The sequence below is a fragment of the Schistocerca serialis genome, chromosome 1 (assembly GCF_023864345.2).
Source record: "Schistocerca serialis cubense isolate TAMUIC-IGC-003099 chromosome 1, iqSchSeri2.2, whole genome shotgun sequence".
Lineage (NCBI taxonomy): Eukaryota > Metazoa > Arthropoda > Insecta > Orthoptera > Acrididae > Schistocerca > Schistocerca serialis.
Window position 1 is genome coordinate 111823380 of NC_064638.1, and position 20242 is coordinate 111843621.

General features: G+C 44.0%; 1 protein-coding gene and 1 non-coding gene across 2 annotated transcripts in view; both read right to left on the reverse strand.

Annotated features, from left to right (window-relative positions):
* The window catches only part of LOC126462869 (probable G-protein coupled receptor Mth-like 1), a 563028-nt gene that overhangs the window by 270027 nt on the left and 272759 nt on the right, over positions 1-20242 (reverse strand). The gene's annotated exons all lie outside the window — the stretch shown is intronic.
* Positions 9171-9245, reverse strand: Trnas-cga (transfer RNA serine (anticodon CGA)). Its single transcript has one exon. It is a non-coding gene; the product is annotated as a tRNA-Ser (tRNA).

Consider the following 20242-nt stretch of genomic DNA (forward strand, 5'->3'; position numbering starts at 1 on the left):
TCGTCAGTTCACTTTCAGTGACGAAGCTCCTTGTATGTAAATCCTTTGGAGCTGGAGTGTTCTCGCTACGCGCTTCACATTTGAATTGCCAGACTGTTTCGCAGTACATCGTTTTTCTCTCACAATTTCTTCAGCTTCCTCTTAAAATTCCTCGGCTCCAACGTCATCAGCCACAGATGTCTCCCCTGTCATTTTAATGTTGTGAAATCCGAAACTATGCTTAAAGCGATAAATCTGTTTGAGCTGGCTGCATACAAGCTCTTGGCTTTAGCCTGAATAACAGCTCCAGACAGAGACATGTGCTTATGGTTGTGGTGCACTTTTTTCATTGTCTCAACGCCTCAGAGCGAGATATGGCACTCGAGTCGCAGGTTACACTTGCGGTATTCGAAGATTAAGCAGTTCTTCGAACTGATTCCGAATTGTCACAAATAGTTCTCACAATGAATTAAGTCTCAGAAGTTGGCTGAATGTAAACAATATGCTCACCTTTACCATAGCGATCCAAAATTATTAACTTTGTTTCCAATGAATAAGGCTTTCGTGTACGCTTCTTTCCCTCGACAGTCACACTTACTTTCCTTTTACCCGACATTCTATATGCAGCCACTATCTAGTGTAACTTCACGTCGCGACAAACATGACAGAAGTTGCGCGCTGAGATGCACTAACGCATTACTGCTTCCACGCACTTTTAACGCGAGGCAGCATTGATATTTAAAGTAAAATAAGAAAACTAGAATAAACCTATAACAGGGTCTATCTGTATGGGGGAAAAAAGAAAAAAAAAACTTAACACTCAAAGAATCTGGACGTATGTAATCCACAAAAAGTAGATTCAGACTTTCTAAAAGTTTTCTGTCTCAGTTAAATATTTAAAAAAAAAAAAGACTGCCATTCTAAGATACGGTAAGGTTTATGTGGCTGGCACTCAATATGTCAACATGTGATTGGTAATGCCCGTGACAGAGAGATAGAACCCGTTAATATCCGATTATAAAATTAGTCGTCAACGTATTGACCACGCCACATCACGTACGTATTTGAGGAGAAATACAGTAGTAAGAAGCGATATGAAATTGGACAATCACGTAAAACCAGTATTAGGGAAGACTTGGATGCAAAGCATCTTTACAGGAAAACCAATTCTAGAGTACTGTTCCAGTATTTGGAGTCCTTAGCATGACTTGTAGGCACGGGAACAGACATTGAATGACTTCAGAGTCGTGCTGTCAGGATAACAACAGTGTGACAGAAATGCTCGGGGAGCTGAAATGGGAAGCCTTAAAGGACGACATACTTATCGCGAAACCACGTTAGGAAAATTTAGAGAAGCTGTATCAGATGGAAAAGTGCGAGCATTCTGTGGCTACCATCGCATATTTTTGCATAGGGATCGTGAGAATGCCGGCCGGGGTTCTAGGCGCTACAGACTGGAACCACGCGACCGCTACGGTCGCAGGTTCGAATCGTGCCTCGGGTATGGACGTGTGTGATATTCTTAGGTTAGTTAGGTTTAAGTAGTTCTAAGTTCTAGGGGACTGATCACCTCAGTAGTTAAGTCCCATAGTGCTCAGAGCCATTTGATCGTGAGAATAAGCTGAGCGATTACAGACACAAATTTTTATTTTGCCGCTCGATACGCGAATAGGATAGTACAGAAAATTGCTAAGTTTGGTATGATGTACCCTCCACTATGCACTACACAAAGGGCTTGTGAATGTGAAGTATGTAATGTGCTGACGTTGCGCTGCGATCGTTGAACCGCGCGCGCGCGCTGAGTAGCTTATCTGTTGGTTACAGACGGCCGCTGTGGCCGAGCGGTTCTAGGCGCTTCAGTCCGGAACAGCGCTGCTGCTACCGTCGTAGGTTCGAATCTTGCCTCGGGCATGGATGTGTGTGATATACTTAGGTTGGTTAGGTTTAATTAGTTCTAAGTCCAGGGGACTGATGACCTCGGATGTTAAGTCCCATAATGCTTACAGCCATTTACTATGTTGGTTACAACAGACGGCTCGATGTAGCACTTGTCAGCGTTTACTTTAATGCATCGTTAATTGAAAATCTCGCGAGGAGTCCTTTACGCCCAATGGTGTGTGTGTGTGTGTGTGTGTGTGTGTGTGTGTGTGTGTGTGTGTGTGTGTGTGTGAGAGAGAGAGAGAGAGAGAGAGGGAGAGAGAGAGAGAGAGAGAGAGCGCACTGCTTTTTCAACGCTGGCGTGTAATGACACTTTGTCAAATTTATGTGTCCTGGGATTGTAATAGCTCGTCAGAAGCCAAGTACTTGCCCCTGTTTAAACTTGTAATAAAGATCACGTAAGAACCCACCGTCTGGTGATGAGCTTTCAGTGCCTCGAAAACTGGCTAATGGGAGGTAAAGAAACATTACGAAATGACTGGTCGAAATTTACACTAAAACCATTCATCATTTTAACGACATTCTTAGAGTTCAACATCCGGATTGGGTAAGATGTAGCTGAATTGTTGGAACTGCAGTGCTTTAAAAACAGTAGGTTCATCTCACGTTGTCTCTGAACCAGTCCTTGTGCTGAGAACAATTATGTTTTGCTTTTATTTTGTTAATCTGCACAGTAATCAAATATTAAGGTTTGGTAGAAATCTTTAATACAATTTCTCAGACTTACTGGAAGTAAATTTTACAGTCGGCTTGCTGGAAAGTTTAGGGTTTTTTTATTATTATTTGCTGAGTTTTATCTCTATGCTGAGTGCTGTACTGAACTGGGAGTACTGAAACAGTTGTGATACGAGATCGTGTGGTTGTATTTCAACGCCCTTGTCTATGATCCAGTTGCGTGACTTATTTGCGTCCTTACTTTCTACTGAGCTGCTTTGCTATGTCTTTCATTGTACTGACATTATATTTCTCTCTCTATTTCACGGTAGACGGACATATTTCATTCGTAATGACAGCTGTTGGTTTGCAGTAGTAGACCGTAGCTCAGCTACAGTATGGGCTTGTATAAATACTTGCAGTACAGATAGGAAAGTATATTGTAACAGCGTATTTGTTTCACAAGCTGCGACATTATCGCGAATAAAAAAGTGACTCGTATTTACAATAAGTTTCCTTTAATTTACGTCTATGGTCACACACTTTTTGTTAACAGATTACCGACTTCAGTCTATAATGACCAGCATCAGATGTGCAACCAAAAAGGGAAACAACACCTCTTCATACTCAAAGCGCACAAATGCATATGTAGATATCAGTAAGTACTTTTCATTATGGTCTATTTATTGTTTTTAAGCTATAGACAATCTGCGAGTATATTTATGTTTTTCCCCATTTTTTGCTGCTGATCTGATGATTGTCACTATAGACCGAAACCGGTAATCTGTTAACAAGAAGTTTGTGATCATAGACGTAAATTAAAGGAAACTTAGCGTATTTGTTTTTCCCTCAGCTGCGCTAGACCGGCTGCCGATTAAGGTATAATTGAGCGTACTATCGCACTGGAATTCTTTGCCACCCTTTTTTTTTCACATATGAAGTGAGATCTACAGAGGAAGTCAGGTGTAGAAAACTGTCCAGGTAACAAAAAATACAAAAACAGCTTTGTCTTGATGGCTGATAACAAATGCCAACGATATGTAAGATGATATTTGGTTCCGTAGAGGTTCTGTTTTCACGAAAAGTAGTACTGCGCCTTCTGATAATAACTTATTTAGAGGAGCGGCACATCCTCAGGGCATTTATCCTGTCAGAATATTAAATGCTGAGAAAAGGAATAACCAAAGATGAAGGGGAACTAATGTGGCAAAAGGCGTCAGTATTTGGTGGCGGATCCCTGATTTAAAGACACGCGCGTTAGCCGTACACTGATTTCACGAGACAGTGACAAAGGGGATGGCGTCAGCGACAGACTAATGGGCTGCTAGGAGCTGCTCTGCTCGCTTTGATCTCATATGCCAGAAACAGGAAACCTGTTTCCCCCTCCTACCAAAACGCTTTGTAGCTTATTTACTAAACTCCTGCGCGTCGCGGCAACTTTTTTCTACTGTCCTTTCGCTGCACTGAATTACCTACCAAAATGTTTCACAGCCCCCTCCATGTGTTAAAGCATTACGATTATCGGTCGTAAATTAAATCTACGGTCGTTCTACTGAACGAGCATTTCTATTCTCGCCACATAAAGCTCCATAAAAAGTATAAATATACGAGGCAATTTTGGATGAGTGGAGTTTAGATTTTCTTAGCAATTTTATTTTTACTTTACGCCTGTACGTTAATCTGCTTATCTACGTAAGGGACATTGTACCGTACAACCAGCTTTGAATACCATCCTCGTAGTAATCTGCGGCCTGAGCATAACTTTAGATAATTTAAACATTCTGTAACAATTGCAAATAAGCACACTTCATGACACTAGAGGAAACTCACCATAACGTCGAAATCGTAAATCGTCTGTTCTCTCTCACTTTTTCATTTATTTTCTGCACCAAATCGCCGGCCGGTGTGGCCGTGCGGTTCTAGGCGCTTCAGTCTGGAACCGCGCGACCGCTACGGTCGCAGGTTCGAATCCTGCCTCGGGCATGGATGTGTGTGATGTCCTTAGGTTAGTTAGGTTTAAGTAGTTCTTAGTTCTAGGGGACTGATGACCACAAATGTTAAGTCCCATAGTGCTCAGAGCCATTTGAACCATTTTTTTGCACCAAATCGTCAGTAATGACTGAAGGTTGCCCTCTTCGGTCCTCATCATGCATATTCGTACGCCCATCTTTAGAAGCTCTCACTCATTTCGCACCATCGCGTCGCTCGTAAGTGTCAAGATGTGTTCTTTAGGCGATTGTAAACAGAAAGTTCAAATTATGGAAAGTTATGCTCAGGCAGCATATTCCTACGAAGATGGTATACAAAGTTGGTTGTACGATCCGATACGTGACTTAATATCTGTGACAACTACGTAGAAAAGTGCATTAAAGTACATACCATGCTTTTATGTAAATATAAAAAATAAAATGTTTTATTTCAAAGCAGTACTTTCTTTAAAAAACGCCTGGCAACTAGAGAAACGTTATACGCACAATTGTTTACAACATACGTAGTATGTAAGTAATGCGGGAGCGGACAAAATAACATTGACTCCGTTGCATTCACCCCTTACTTCCAGAGCCAGATTTGTGAGACGGAGTAACGCACTGTTGTTTCCTTGGACCGCCAACTACGGATTGCGCAATAACATTCTGTCGTTGAATCTGCATTCTGAAGACGATACTCTACAAAAATACAGAAAACTACAGAACTTCTAATTGTTTGTTTTTTCGTGTAATATTAATCCTTTAGACAGATATGGTAAATGTTTATACACTGAGATCGCAAAACTCGTAGGATACTTCCTAATATCATGCCGGACCTCCTTTTCTGCGGCATAGTGCAACAATTCTACGCGGCATGGACTCAACATGTTGCTGGCAATCCCCTACAGAAATACTAAGGAATGTTGCTTCTACAGTAGTCCATAACTGCGAAAGTGTTGCCGAAGCAGGCTTTTGTGCACAAACTGGCCTCTCCAGTATGTCCCATAAATGTTCGACAGAATTCTTGTCGGGCAATCAGGGTGGCCATATGTAATATTATTGGATTTCAGATATTCTGCTCTGAGCACTACGGGACTTAACATCTAAGGTAATCAGTCCCTTAGAACTTAGAACTACTTAAACCTAACTAACCTAAGGACATCACACACATCCATGCCCGAGGCAGGATTCGAACCTGCGACCGTAGCGGTTCTTTGAAGTAATGCACACAAACGTCAGTTAACCTTCAATGAGTCTAATTCGGTATAGAAGTGTGTGTGAAAGACAAGCATAACGTTTAGAATAAGAGACACTGAACAGCTAAAGCACTTAAAAGTAGAAAAATATACACCCGATTTTCAAACCACTTCATATAACAGAATCACCACCTTACTGACATAAAAAGGCATAATTTGTAAATAGCTAATATCCACCTACCACAACCCGAAAATATCCTCTATAATAAGCACAAGATACGCCACAGGCTCACTTGAACAAATTATTTTTTTAGATCGTAATTTACGCCTAAAATTTCCGATTGTCGTCCGAAGTCTATATATTAGGACAATAAGATCAGATACAGCATTACCGACCGCACAGTGGTGTATTAGTTTGAAAAGATCGGCCGATGTCGGTCGTCGGAATCCACTGACATAGGCACCACTGTGACAACAGACTTTGAGCCATTTTTGCTGCGAGAGGTGTCAGCTGTGTGTACTAGGACGCCGTGAGGACAGGTCGTGCTTCAGTAGTTTAGTCGTAGAGCACTTGCCTGCTAAAGGCAAAGGTCCCGAGCTCGAGTCTTGGTCCGGCACAGTTTTAATCTGCAAGGAAGTTTCATATCAGCGCACACTCCGCTCCAGAGTGAAAATCTCACCTTGGTCTACTAGGCCTGTTGACAAAATATTGATATCTCGATATTTTTTTCTAAATATATCGATATACATCCGAGATAAAATTTCCATCGATATATCGATATAACAATGGCAATATCGAGTGCTAATAGTTTTATATTATATTTTTTTCACACTTATCGGTATATATTTGAAATTGTTCTTTTGAAATTGTAGGAGAATATAATTTTGCTTTCACTTTATGAAGGAGCCTTACTACTTTATGAGCTTTCAACACGTCCAATCTTGACTATGTAAAGAAAGTATATGTGACAAAAAAGAAGTCAGATTGCACTCAGGTGTGCGATGTGAAAGAAATAACAAGATATCCAATGTGAATAAATATCACACCAACTGCGTTAAAAAAGAGTCTAAGTGACAAGCTTGGTCTTTACTGTGGGCGGTGACGTGTGAGGGAAAATGCTGACGTAATCGGCACTTGGTACTACCAAAAAAAAACTATTAACATTTAGCTTCCCTTGCAGTTTTCACACTACAACAGCTTGGTATCTGACGTTGGCAGAACTGAAAAAAAACTAAGAAATATAAAAAAAAAACATGGAAGTCGACGTGAAGTGTTGTGGACAAATGTGATACGTGACTAAACCGGACGACGGACCCGTCGGACACCTGTTATTTTGTCGCCAAGTGTGAACGTGCATCTTTTTCCTTTCATCACTTTAAAGTCAGTACTGCCACTAGACTACTTTATTTATAGCGTTACATTTACACTTACACTGTCATGATTTCGGCTTGAAAGTGCCATCATCAAGTGTTTTAACTGTTATAAATTGCCTGGGATGGCATACCACCGTATTCAACACGATAGTATGCCACCACAGGCAATTTAAAATGGTAATGGCAGATGCCATCTCAGGCAATTTAGAACACTTAAACACTTCATAATGGCACTTTGAAGCCGAAATCATGATTTTGTAAGTGTAAATGTAACACTGTAAATAAACAAGTCTAAAGGCGGTACTGACTTTAAAGAAATATGACTGTGGGCCCGCACTATGAAAAAAAAAGTTTTCCTTTCAATTTTAGCTCTGAGGGGGTAGGTAGGCTGCTGGCTTGTTATATACAGAATATCTAATAATAAATCAATACTTACATTGTAACCTCCCCACCGCAATTTTTTATAAGAAAGAAAATATAGCAATACTTAATAGAAATGGGAGCCAAGTGTAACCTCCCCACAAAAATTTTAAAAGAAAAGGACGATACTAATTAGAAATGCTGATGGACATGGCTCTATGCGTAACCTGCCCACAATGAAATGTACTGACAATGGCAACAGAAATGTGAAATTCGCAATCTGACTCAAATATAAATTCCTGATGAAAAATTAAAGTCCATTCAGTGATAAGAAAATTTAATTAAACCGAAATATCGGTCTTTGGCCCTGTGTAAAAACAATCAGAATTAAAGTCTTACCTCAGAATAAATGGATGTCACATATCTGCTCTTGTTGTTGCGCACCGCTTGGAGGAACTGCATTGCAAATAATAATATTCTCTTTTTTTGTGATTTTTAGTGGAATTTTTCTTCAAAAGAAGTGGAATGAAATGGGAAGTGCAACGAGATCTTGAGTTCAATAAAAAATTAAATTTTTGAGAAAATGCTTTTGAAATAAAAAATTATTATTGGGAGACTTGTTGGAGAATAATTACAATAAATAAAATTTTTCATTATCTAATGATTATATTAATTAACAGTATACCTTATTCCTCATCTTGACCATTGTTGCCGAGCGCCTACATCACACAACCGCACTGGGCTGCTACTACTGACCGACCGCTCTGCATGACGACTACAGACAGAGTACTGCTCTCAACTAGACAGAGCTACAGACTCGCAACGACTGAACTGACAGACTCGCAACGACTGACTGACTGCTACTACTGCATAGCGACAACTAACTCGCAAAGACTACTATGTTTATATTTTTTTTCCTCTTCTAAGGCAGTCGAAGCACCAGTACACATCTCACAGGTTGTTTCCAAATGCTTCATCTTGTGATGCTCCCTGCCAGTTATTTACGCCCATCCTGTTGTATATTGCGTTAATTCCATTGACCCACGTACCCCTGGCTCTTTCCCTTCGTCTCAACCAAATTATTTCCTCCATGAATATTCTTGGAACCACTTGACCCTTATTAATTCTCGTTAGATGGCCTGCCCACTGAAATCTTCTGCATTTCATTCTACTCATTATTGGTGCTAATTTTAACAGCATATGAATAACTTTGCGATTCATTATCATAGTGTGGATCAGTTTTCGTTGGTTTCCCCAAATCGCTTAATCCGATTTCTGGGGTGGTTCCTATCCAAAGGAAGCGGCCGATTACCTTCCCCACACTTGCGAAATCCGAGCGTGGTTCCACGTCTAAGGATTTCGACAACGACCACACACAAGGGCGTCACCAGCGCTAAATTATTAGGGCGGGGGGGGGGGGGGGGGGGACTCAATAGATAGCGTACAGATAATAAGGGATCTAAACAGGAGATCCCTTTGTAAAAAGGCGAAAACATGGGACTTAAACCACTTTCTGGAGCATTCTGGCTGCTTCAGTCGATGTGCATTTCAATGGCACTTAAATCCTGAAGCGTGACAGTTTAAGCCTAGATTAAGCGGTATTTTGCAATTACCGAGTGTAAAGAAGTTTTATAATGAATGAGATTTTCACTCTGCAGCGGAGTGTGCACTGATATGAAAGTTCCCTGGCGGGTTAAAACTGTGTATCGGACCGAGACTCGAACTCGGGACCTTTGCCTCTCGCGGGCAAGTGCTCTACCAACTGAGCTATCCAAGCACGACTCACGCCCCATCCTCACATATATCATACACTCCTGGAAATTGAAATAAGAACACCGTGAATTCATTGTCCCAGGAAGGGGAAACTTTATTGACACATTCCTGGGGTCAGATACATCACATGATCACACTGACAGAACCACAGGCACATAGACACAGGCAACAGAGCATGCACAATGACGGCACTAGTACAGTGTATATCCACCTTTCGCAGCAATGCAGGTTGCTATTCTCCCATGGAGACGATCGTAGAGATGCTGGATGTAGTCCTGTGGAACGGCTTGCCATGCCATTTCCACCTGGCGCCTCAGTTGGACCAGCGTTCGTGCTGGACGTGCAGACCGCGTGAGACGACGCTTCATCCAGTCCCAAACATGCTCAATGGGGGACAGATCCGGAGATCTTGCTGGCCAGGGTAGTTGACTTACACCTTCTAGAGCACGTTGGGTGGCACGGGATACATGCGGACGTGCATTGTCCTGTTGGAACAGCAAGTTCCCTAGCCGGTCTAGGAATGGTAGAACGATGGGTTCGATGACGGTTTGGATGTACCGTGCACTATTCAGTGTCCCCTCGACGATCACCAGTGGTGTACGGCCAGTGTAGGAGATCGCTCCCCACACCATGATGCCGGGTGTTGGCCCTGTGTGCCTCGGTCGTATGCAGTCCTGATTGTGGCGCTCACCTGCACGGCGCCAAACACGCATACGACCATCATTGGCGCCAAGGCAGAAGCGACTCTCATCGCTGAAGACGACACGTCTCCATTCGTCCCTCCATTCACGCCTGTCGCGACACCACTGGAGGCGGGCTGCACGATGTTGGGGCGTGAGCGGAAGACGGCCTAACGGTGTGCGGGACCGTAGCCCAGCTTCATGGAGACGGTTGCGAATGGTCCTCGCCGATACCCCAGGAGCAACAGTGTCCCTAATTTGCTGGGAAGTGGCGGTGCGGTCCCCTACGGCACTGCGTAGGATCCTACGGTCTTGGCGTGCATCCGTGCGTCGCTGCGGTCCGGTCCCAGGTCGACGGGCCCGTGCACCTTCCGCCGACCACTGGCGACAACATCGATGTACTGTGGAGACCTCACGCCCCACGTGTTGAGCAATTCGGCGGTACGTCCACCCGGCCTCCCGCATGCCCACTATACGCCCTCGCTCAAAGTCCGTCAACTGCACATACGGTTCACGTCCACGCTGTCGCGGCATGCTACCAGTGTTAAAGACTGCGATGGAGCTCCGTATGCCACGGCAAACTGGCTGACACTGACGGCGGCGGTGCACAAATGCTGCGCAGCTAGCGCCATTCGACGGCCAACACCGCGGTTCCTGGTGTGTCCGCTGTGCCGTGCGTGTGATCATTGCTTGTACAGCCCTCTCGCAGTGTCCGGAGCAAGTATGGTGGGTTTGACACACCGGTGTCAATGTGTTCTTTTTTCCATTTCCAGGAGTGTATCAGCGCACACTCCGCTGCACAGTGAAAATCTCATTCTGGAAACATCCCTCAGGCTGTGGCTAAGCCATGTCTCCGCAATATGCATTCTTTCAGGAGTGCTAGTTCTGCAAGGTTCGCAGGAGAGCTTCTGTAAAGTTTGGAAGGTAGGAGACTAGGTAGTGGCAGAAGTAGAGCTGTGAGGACAGGGCGTGAGTCGTGCTTGGGTAGTTCAGACGGTAGAGCACTTGCCCGCGAAAGGTAAAGGTCCCGAGTTCGAGTCTCGGTCCGGCACACAGTTTTAATCTGCCAGGAAAGTTTCAAGTTTTATAATGTTAACATCTAAATTTATCGGCAGTGTGTGTATGATTATTATGTATTATGTCCCAAACAACCGTGGGAGCTACTTCAGACTGAATAGTTTTTCAAACTACGTACTGCTTGATTCATCACTCGTAGTCGCACCAACACAGTTCATTAAAACTTCGAATGTTGGCTTTTTTGTGAATAATGGAAATTGAAATAAGAACACCGTGAATTCATTGTCCCAGGAAGGGGAAACTGTATTGACACATTCCTGGGGTCAGATACATCACATGATCACACTGACAGAACCACAGGCACATAGACACAGGCAACAGAGCATGCACAATGTCGGCACTAGTACAGTGTATATCCACCTTTCGCAGCAATGCAGGCTGCTATTCTCCCATGGAGACGATCGTAGAGATGCTGGATGTAGTCCTGTGGAACGGCTTGCCATGCCATTTCCACCTGGCGCCTCAGTTGGACCAGCGTTCGTGCTGGACGTGCAGACCGCGTGAGACGACGCTTCATCCAGTCCCAAACATGCTCAATGGGGGACAGATCCGGAGATCTTGCTGGCCAGGGTAGTTGACTTACACCTTCTAGAGCACGTTGGGTGGCACGGGATACATGCGGACGTGCATTGTCCTGTTGGAACAGCAAGTTCCCTTGCCGGTCTAGGAATGGTAGAACGATGGGTTCGATGACGGTTTGGATGTACCGTGCACTATTCAGTGTCCCCTCGACGATCACCAGTGGTGTACGGCCAGTGTAGGAGATCGCTCCCCACACCATGATGCCGGGTGTTGGCCCTGTGTGCCTCGGTCGTATGCAGTCCTGATTGTGGCGCTCACCTGCACGGCGCCAAACACGCATACGACCATCATTGGCACCAAGGCAGAAGCGACTCTCATCGCTGAAGACGACACGTCTCCATTCGTCCCTCCATTCACGCCTGTCGCGACACCACTGGAGGCGGGCTGCACGATGTTGGGGCGTGAGCGGAAGACGGCCTAACGGTGTGCGGGACCGTAGCCCAGCTTCATGGAGACGGTTGCGAATGGTCCACGCCGATACCCCAGGAGCAACAGTGTCCCTAATTTGCTGGGAAGTGGCGGTGCGGTCCCCTACGGCACTGCGTAGGATCCTACGGTCTTGGCGTGCATCCGTGCGTCGCTGCGGTCCGGTCCCTGGTCGCCGGGCACGTACACCTTCCGCCGACCACTGGCGACAACATCGATGTACTGTGGAGACCTCACGCCCCACGTGTTGAGCAATTCGGCGGTACGTCCACCCGGCCTCCCGCATGTCCACTATACGCCCTCGCTCAAAGTCCGTCAACTGCACATACGGTTCACGTCCACGCTGTCGCGGCATGCTACCAGTGTTAAAGACTGCGATGGAGCTCCGTATGCCACGGCAAACTGGCTGACACTGACGGCGGCGGTGCACAAATGCTGCGCAGCTAGCGCCATTCGACGGCCAACACCGCGGTTCCTGGTGTGTCCGCTGTGCCGTGCGTGTGATGACTGCTTGTACAGCCCTCTCGCAGTGTCCGGAGCAAGTATGGTGGGTCTGACACACCGGTGTCAATGTGTTCTTTTTTCCATTTCCAGGAGTGTATTCCAACTTCTTCAGTAACCAGTTCTTCACTAATGATAAGAATCGTACGAACTGTTTAGCAGCAGCGTTCCAGCACTTCAGTCTTCGTCCAATGTTACACCTAACAGGTAGATACACTATCTCTATACTGTATTAGTTTCAGTAACCACGTGTTGGCGATAGCAAACACCTGCGCCTCCCACACTACAGATATCTGACGGGCTTTTCGCCGAAATCCGTATTTTCCTCCTCCTTCTCATGATTATCATCCTCATCTGCAGCTTGACACGGCGAGTATATTTCGTGCATAATAATCTTTTTCTTTTTGTCTATTTCCTGTCGTTAAACGAGTAAATTTGATCCTGATAAATACTTCTGCTTAGTTACTGGCACTGTGTCACAGACTACTCATTAATTTGTTAATTATTTACTTTTTTCTCATTCTGTGAAATCTGTGCCACGAAGGAAACACTGCTGGATTCCTATGAAGAAGCTGAAACAAATGATTGAAAATGTAGTTGAGCGTAGCCAGACTTGGGTCGAAACACAACACTTTCCGTGTTCACATAGAAAATTTTCTCTCTGTAAGATGGTATTTCGTACTTGTTTCAAACATTAAAAACGGTGTTCAGTAAGTACTAATTTTTACGGTCTGTTTTTCCACGCAAAGATGCGAAGAAATAACGGCATCAACATAGGTCTTAGATTTCGACTGTTGAGACAACACGCAATGGCGAACAGTCTGACTGGGGCGAACTGTGAACGCTTCTCGTGCAACGAGTTGGCTGATAACTTTGATTATATGCATCTAGCAATACGTGTAAGAATCTACATAATTTACGTTCCATCGCAATCCAGCATATTACAGTAAGCGCGTCCAAGTGCACATTCGCAAACCTTACCTTCATCAGTGGATACGTAAGGTATTGAGCTATTTCTGGACTAGTGTGATCACTTGACTTAAACGCACTGGATTATCCATAATGTTGTTGGCCTGCAGACTTATGTTAATGATTACGGATTGGTCTACGAGCAACTGTTTAAATTCACACTGAGGCGTGTTTGGAACTCACTGTGGTGGCGGGTTAAAGAGTGCACTGATGTTTTGGTTGAGGTGTTGTGTACCATTCGTAAAACGCAGTAAACAACACATGTAATAAACGGTTGCTTTAACTGTCGTAGTACTGCGACTAACAGTCTTATAACTAGGGAAAAAGCAGTTCTGAACCCATATTTATATTGACTTTTTGTTTCTCAATAATATCTTTGAACCTTGAACATTTGTCGCTATTTTCCATACCCCAATTAATTCACTAACTAAATCAGCACGTTTCAACGGGAAATTACTCATTATCAGATGCCTTTTGTTCTCTGACTAGCATTTCTCACGGAAGGATGTCATTGTAAGGATACATTTCCTGTGTTTAGAGGGAGTTGAAGTATGAACCTTGTAGTATCCTTTACTACTTCGACGTAAATTTATGCAACTTGAGCTTGATTACCTCATTTATGTCATAATGAATATAATCTTTGTTTAACTGCTGGTGCGAACCTCTCTCTCAGCGCATGTTTTATCGCTCCCTTTTGGTGTAGAACACACTCTTGTCTCGACGTGCAGGCAAACTGTATGTAATTACTACCCTGCTGGTTTTCCTCGTGGCTCGCTGTGGCACATTCTGCGCCTTACTTTCATTTAATCTTTACGTTAAAATCTTGGTAGATGTACATCTACATCTAAGTGATTACTTTGCTATTCACAATATAAAGTGCCTGATAGAGGGTTCAGTGAACCACCTTTAAGCTGTCACTCTACCGTTCCACTCTCGAACGGCGCGCGAGAAAAACGAGCACTTAATTTTTTCTGTGCGAGCCCTGATTTCTCTCATTTCATCGTAATGATCATTTCTTCTTATGTAGGTGGGTGGCAACAGAATGTTTTCGCAATCGGAGGAGAAACCTGGTGATAGAAATTTCATGAGAAGATCCCGTCGCTACGAAATACGCCTTTGTTTTAATGATTGCCACTCAAATTCATGTATCGTGCCTGTGGCACTATCTCCCCTACTTCGCGATAATACAAAACGAGCTGCCCTTCTTTGTACTTTTTCGATGTCATCCGTCAGTTCCATCTGATGCGAATCCCACACCGCACAACAGTATTCCAGAATAGGGCGGACCCGCGTGGTGTAAGCAGTCTCTTTAGTAGAGCTGTTGCACCTTCTAAGTATTCTGCCAATGAATCGCAGTCTTTGGTTTGCTCTACCCACAATAATATCTATGTGATCGTCCCAATTTAGGTTATTTGTAATTGTAATCCCTAAGTATTTAGTTGAATTTACAGCCTTCAGATTTGTGTGACTTATCGCGTAGTCGAAATTTAGCGGATTTCTTTTAGTACTCATGTGAATAACTTCACACTTTTCTTTATTCATGGCCAATTGCCACTTTTCGCACCGTACAGATATCTTATCTAAATCATTTTGCAAGTCGTTTTGGTTATCTATTGACTTCACAAGACAGCAAATGACAGCATCATCTGCAAACAAACTAAGACGACTACTAAGATTGTCTCCTATACCGTTAATATAGATCAGGAACAATAGAGGGCCTATACACTTCCTTGGGGAACGCCGGATATTGTTTCTGTTTTACTCGATGACTTTCCATCTATTACTACGAACTGTCACCTTTCTGACAGGAAATCACGAATCAGTCGCACAACTGAGGCGATATTTCATAGGCACGCAGTTTGGTTAGAAGTAACACGCCATAGCACAAGATCCGGTCCCGTGATGAAGCATACGTTGTTGACGGAGCTGCAGGAATGTGCTTCCCAATGAACAGGAAGGATATTACGGGGGATGATGGAGTGTACTTCCACGACACGCAGTGCAGCGCAGCGTTGAGAACATGACTCACGGATGGTGAGTAAGGCTCGCCCGTGATGAAGTAAGGCGCAGAATGTGCTGCATCGAGCTACCCGGAAAACCGGCGGGGTAGTGTTTCTTCGACACCTGACCCCGGGGCGACTCAGCGACACGGGAGATCAGTGGGCCGTAAGACGCGGCGACTTTGTAACCCAAGCCTGCTAACACCGCACCACCGGCGGGCGCGTGGTCTCCACCCGTGCCCGGACCCCAAGTGAACCCGTTCAAAGTTTAACTACGCGCCGTGAAGAGGCAACTGTACTAATGACACTATTTTGACTTTGGTATGGAGGACTATGCAGTTAGCTCAATGATGGCCCGGCCCTTGACGTATCAAATACTCCAAACGGCAGCCGCTACCACTCGTTCAAATGGCTCCCCAGTTGTCCTCACTAACAAGGGGAGGCCGCCAATTGTGAAATTCAGATTAGATTCATGCTGCGCATAATAAAAGCTCATGGCCAGAGGTGTAATGTGGCAAAGCACCAAGATTCACTTCTCAGCCGTTGTCGAGAAAATCTACAGTTAAAAGAAACCGTTGCGGTGAAATACTCTCTACGATTAAAAATTCTCTACAGCGTCGTGGCGCAGCGGTAAGCGCTCGGGTTCGTAATCCGAAGGTCGCCGGATCGAATCTCGCGCCATGCAACCTTTTTTTTTAGTATTTGTTTTTTGTAATTTAAATATATATATAATTCCCGGCAATCAGTTGCAACAATTATGCATATAATAAGTTGTTGAAAGTCGTTTGTCGTGGAAAAACTGGCGACTTCGAACATCATTATGTTTTCCGCAAACAAAGTTGTATTTCACAAATGTTATTAATTGTCTTCATAATGTTAACCACGTATAGTTAATGGAAGACATAGAAACGGTATTGCGAAACGAATACATATAGCGTAAGTCAAACGTTCGAATTAGAATAGAGACCCCACGAACGCAAATTTGCTGTGGCAGGTATGAAATATAAACTCCGTTACTCGCTCGTTACACTTGAATGACACATGTTGAATGGGCCGAAACGAGCCGCCGCATAACAGCGTAGTTGCATGCTAACTTCGAAAGAATGTAGATGCGGTCCCTAGCGCAACTTAAACATTGTCGAAAATCAGTGCGGACGGGAGAGCTTTGGTACACCCTGTTAAAAAAAAACGGAAAAATGGAGGCGGTACAATTGGAGAGCGAACCGCCTTCACCAACATGCATAAGCAATTCATTAATACTTTATATATATTTGAATTACAAAAAACTAATAATAAAAAAAAATTGCATGGCGCGAGATTCGATCCGGCGACCTTCGGATTACGAACCCGAGCGCTTACCGCTGCGCCACGACGCTGTAGACAATTATTAATTGTCGAGAGTATTTCACCGCAACGGTTTCTTTTAACTGTCGATTTTCTCGACAACGGCTGAGAAGTGCATCTTCGTGCTGTGCCACATTACACCTCTGGCCATGAGCTTTTATTATGCACAGTATGAATCAAATCTGAATTTCACAATTGGCGGCCTCCCCTTGTAAGCCACGCCAATGCTGCTCCATTATTCTCACCTGTGGTGCCACGAAGCTAAAGGCACCTACACGCTAGTCTTGATGCGGCCGAAGGTTGGTCGACAATGCATTGGCGTTCGGCTTCCTAATCCACAACAAACAAAGGGCTTGGAGGCAAGGGATTCTGCCATGTGGAATCGCCGTTGGCTCTGCCATTTTGGTGATGCTCCAGTTTTCTTATCGTTATAAAGCAGCGCTTTTAATGCAGTTTCACCGGCCGGTAATACGATGGAAGAACAGGATTTACCAGTCGTCACGAAGAAACGAAAAAGTGGAAGATCTCTCTTTTAAAAAGTAGGAGCAGCGTGGCGGGAGAAAAGTGTCTACATTAAACTCAATTGGAATATGGGCTATATCATACGTTTTTCGCAATATACGCTACAGATTTCGAATTGTTACTGAACTGGTTCAGGAGTGGAATTAAAATTCAAGGTCAAAAGGATATCAATGATACGATTCGCTGGTGACATTGTTATCCTGAGTGAAAGTGAAGAAGAATTACATGAGCTGCAGAATGGAATGAACAATCTAATGAGTACAGAATTTGGATTGAAATTAAATCGAAGAAAGACGAAAGTAATGAGAAGTAGCAGAAATGAGAACAGCGAGAAACTTAACATCAGGATCGATGGTCACGAGGTAGATGAAGTTAAGGAATTCTGTTACCGAGGCACTAAAATGACCAATGACGGACGGAGCAAGGAAGACATAAAAAGGAGACTAGCAATGGCAAAAAGTACATTCCTGGGCAAGAGAAGTCTGCTAGTATCAAACATACGCCTAAATTTCAGGAAGAAATTTCTGAGAATGTACATTTGGAGTAAAGCATTGTATGGTAGTGAAACATGGACTGTGGGGAAACCGGAACAGTAGAGAATCGATGCATTTAAGATGTGGAGCTACAGGCGGATGTTGAAAATTGGTGGACTGGTAAGGTAAGGAATGAGATGGTTCTGCGCAGAATCGAAGAGGAAAGGAATGTGTGGAAAACACTGATAAGGAGAAGGATCAGGATGATAGGACATCTGTTACGACATGGAATGATTTCCATGCTTGTAGAGGGAGCTGTACAGGGCAAAAACTGTAGAGGACGACTTCGAATACATCCAGAAAATAATTGAGGACCTAGGTTGCAAGTGCTACTCTGAGATGAAGAGATTAGGACAGGATAGGAAGTCGTGGCGGGTCGCATTAAACCAGTCAGAAGACTGATAACCCAAAAAAAAAAGAAAAACTGAATTGTTTCAGGCTTAAAATTTCCAAAGGTAAGAGTTCTTTTAAGAGAGCTATGGACCTACCTCCAGCATAAATATTAATGGTCACGTTCAGTTTTGTTTCTTTCTCTTCGTCATTCATGGCGAAATGATTTCAATAAAATCTCCATCTTTTTTCATATCGTGCAGATTTCTTTCTCAGCTAATCTAATCTTTTCGTTTTATAATCGCAGTCCGTAGGAGCCCATAAACATTACTGTTCACGATCAAGCTCTGTCAGCTTTAATGCTCTCGCCATATTCCACTCCATACTCCGTTTTTTTATCAGCATAATAAACACATATCTGTAGCGACATGGAACCAGCGACTGTTGAAATTAATTTTTTGACGACAGCCACAAGCCGCACTCTGTATTTTTTTATTGAGTGATTTAACTCTTGAATTTAACAGCCAATTACTATACTTTAAACTACGAGTTCTAGTGTTTCTGATGATGCTGTTTTAAAATTAAGGAGCGAAACCAGTCAATAAAACGTACTAAGCGCGACTTGTGTGAGCCGTGTTGGTGCCGTTGGTAGGTTGGAATCGTGTAAAAGGGATAGTGGAGTCTTCTTCTCGTGTTTACTGGCGCCACTACGTTTGCTAGCATTGTCTGTCCGTGAGTGGCAGCAGCAGCGGTTATCGATATCTAGTATGTTTGGAAAGGAGTCAAGTATTTTCCGGATCGTAGTGTGTCAGGCAGTTCGGTTGGGATGGAGCAGCAGAGAGGTCCGGCAGTGCGAGGAGATGCTGGGACCGCTGCCAGCACGCAGGCACTGCCGGATCGAGGGGCTGTAGTGGTGGCAAGGGCGACAACCTCGTTCTCCACCGGATCCAGGACGTTTGAGTTGAGTGAACATTAACCCAGTAGTGAAACCTCCACTATTTTGAGATCACGCCGTTTGGTCACGTGTTGCTGCTCGCAGGGTCGCTGAGATAAAGAGCAATGAGTGGAGTGTTCGGAGCTGGCGAAACTAATTACCCGTCCTCCACCTCTCTCTCCACTTCTCTATTGATTTGGTCAGATTGTGGCCTTGGCCTTGAATGCAATTTGTCTTAAGAATTTTTAATTAGGTATTGTCTCCTAAGAGTGAAAATTTGATGATTGTCCTTTTTATAATATTTTAATATCTCTTGGAGAAGTTTAATTCATTCTTAAGAATATGCTATCCAGGCCTTCAGCCGTCAAATTGTTTTCTGAGTTATTACTATTAGGGCCTTCAGCTGACAAATAAGTTGAATTTCTAATGAATAAGGCCTTCAGCCGTGAGTGCAACTTGCTTAACAAAATTTTTTGTTAAACATTGTGTCATAACAGTCAAATTTAATTATTGTTCCTTATTTTCAACCTTATTTGCAATTGTTTTCAAATAAAGTGTATGTGACTTAAAAAAAAGAAACTGAGTACGGCCCAGTCCACACTGAATCCTGCCGTTCCCTAAATACCACATCTCATTGTGGCTGTCCTGAAAAACTTAAATATTCGCTCGTTCCAGAGACACGGCAAGTCGCTAGTGAACGAGCGAGCACTCGCCCCGGCGTCCACACCTCACCAACCAACAGCCACCGCTTTGGTGTTCCGCCAGCAGACCGAAACGCAACCAAGACCAAGCACTTCGTTGGCTCCGATTTGCAGCCTGTACACACTAAGCAAATCTCGGCCAACGAAGCGACTGGCTCTCGTTCGTTGGCCCCCGCAGATCTACTGTGTACGCACACGCGTCTACACCAATGAGCCTAAGCGTTATCACCACCTGCGTAAGAGTGCTATCACAAAAAACAGGAATAGCTCCGCAGAGGGCAGCTGTCCGGCATTCAACAAAGCTTACACGTGAACGAGCAAGCAAGCTTAGTCCAAATCTCTGTCCTTGTGAGACAGGCGTTAGTGTCTTATCATTGTTTGTATATTTACACAAAATTTACT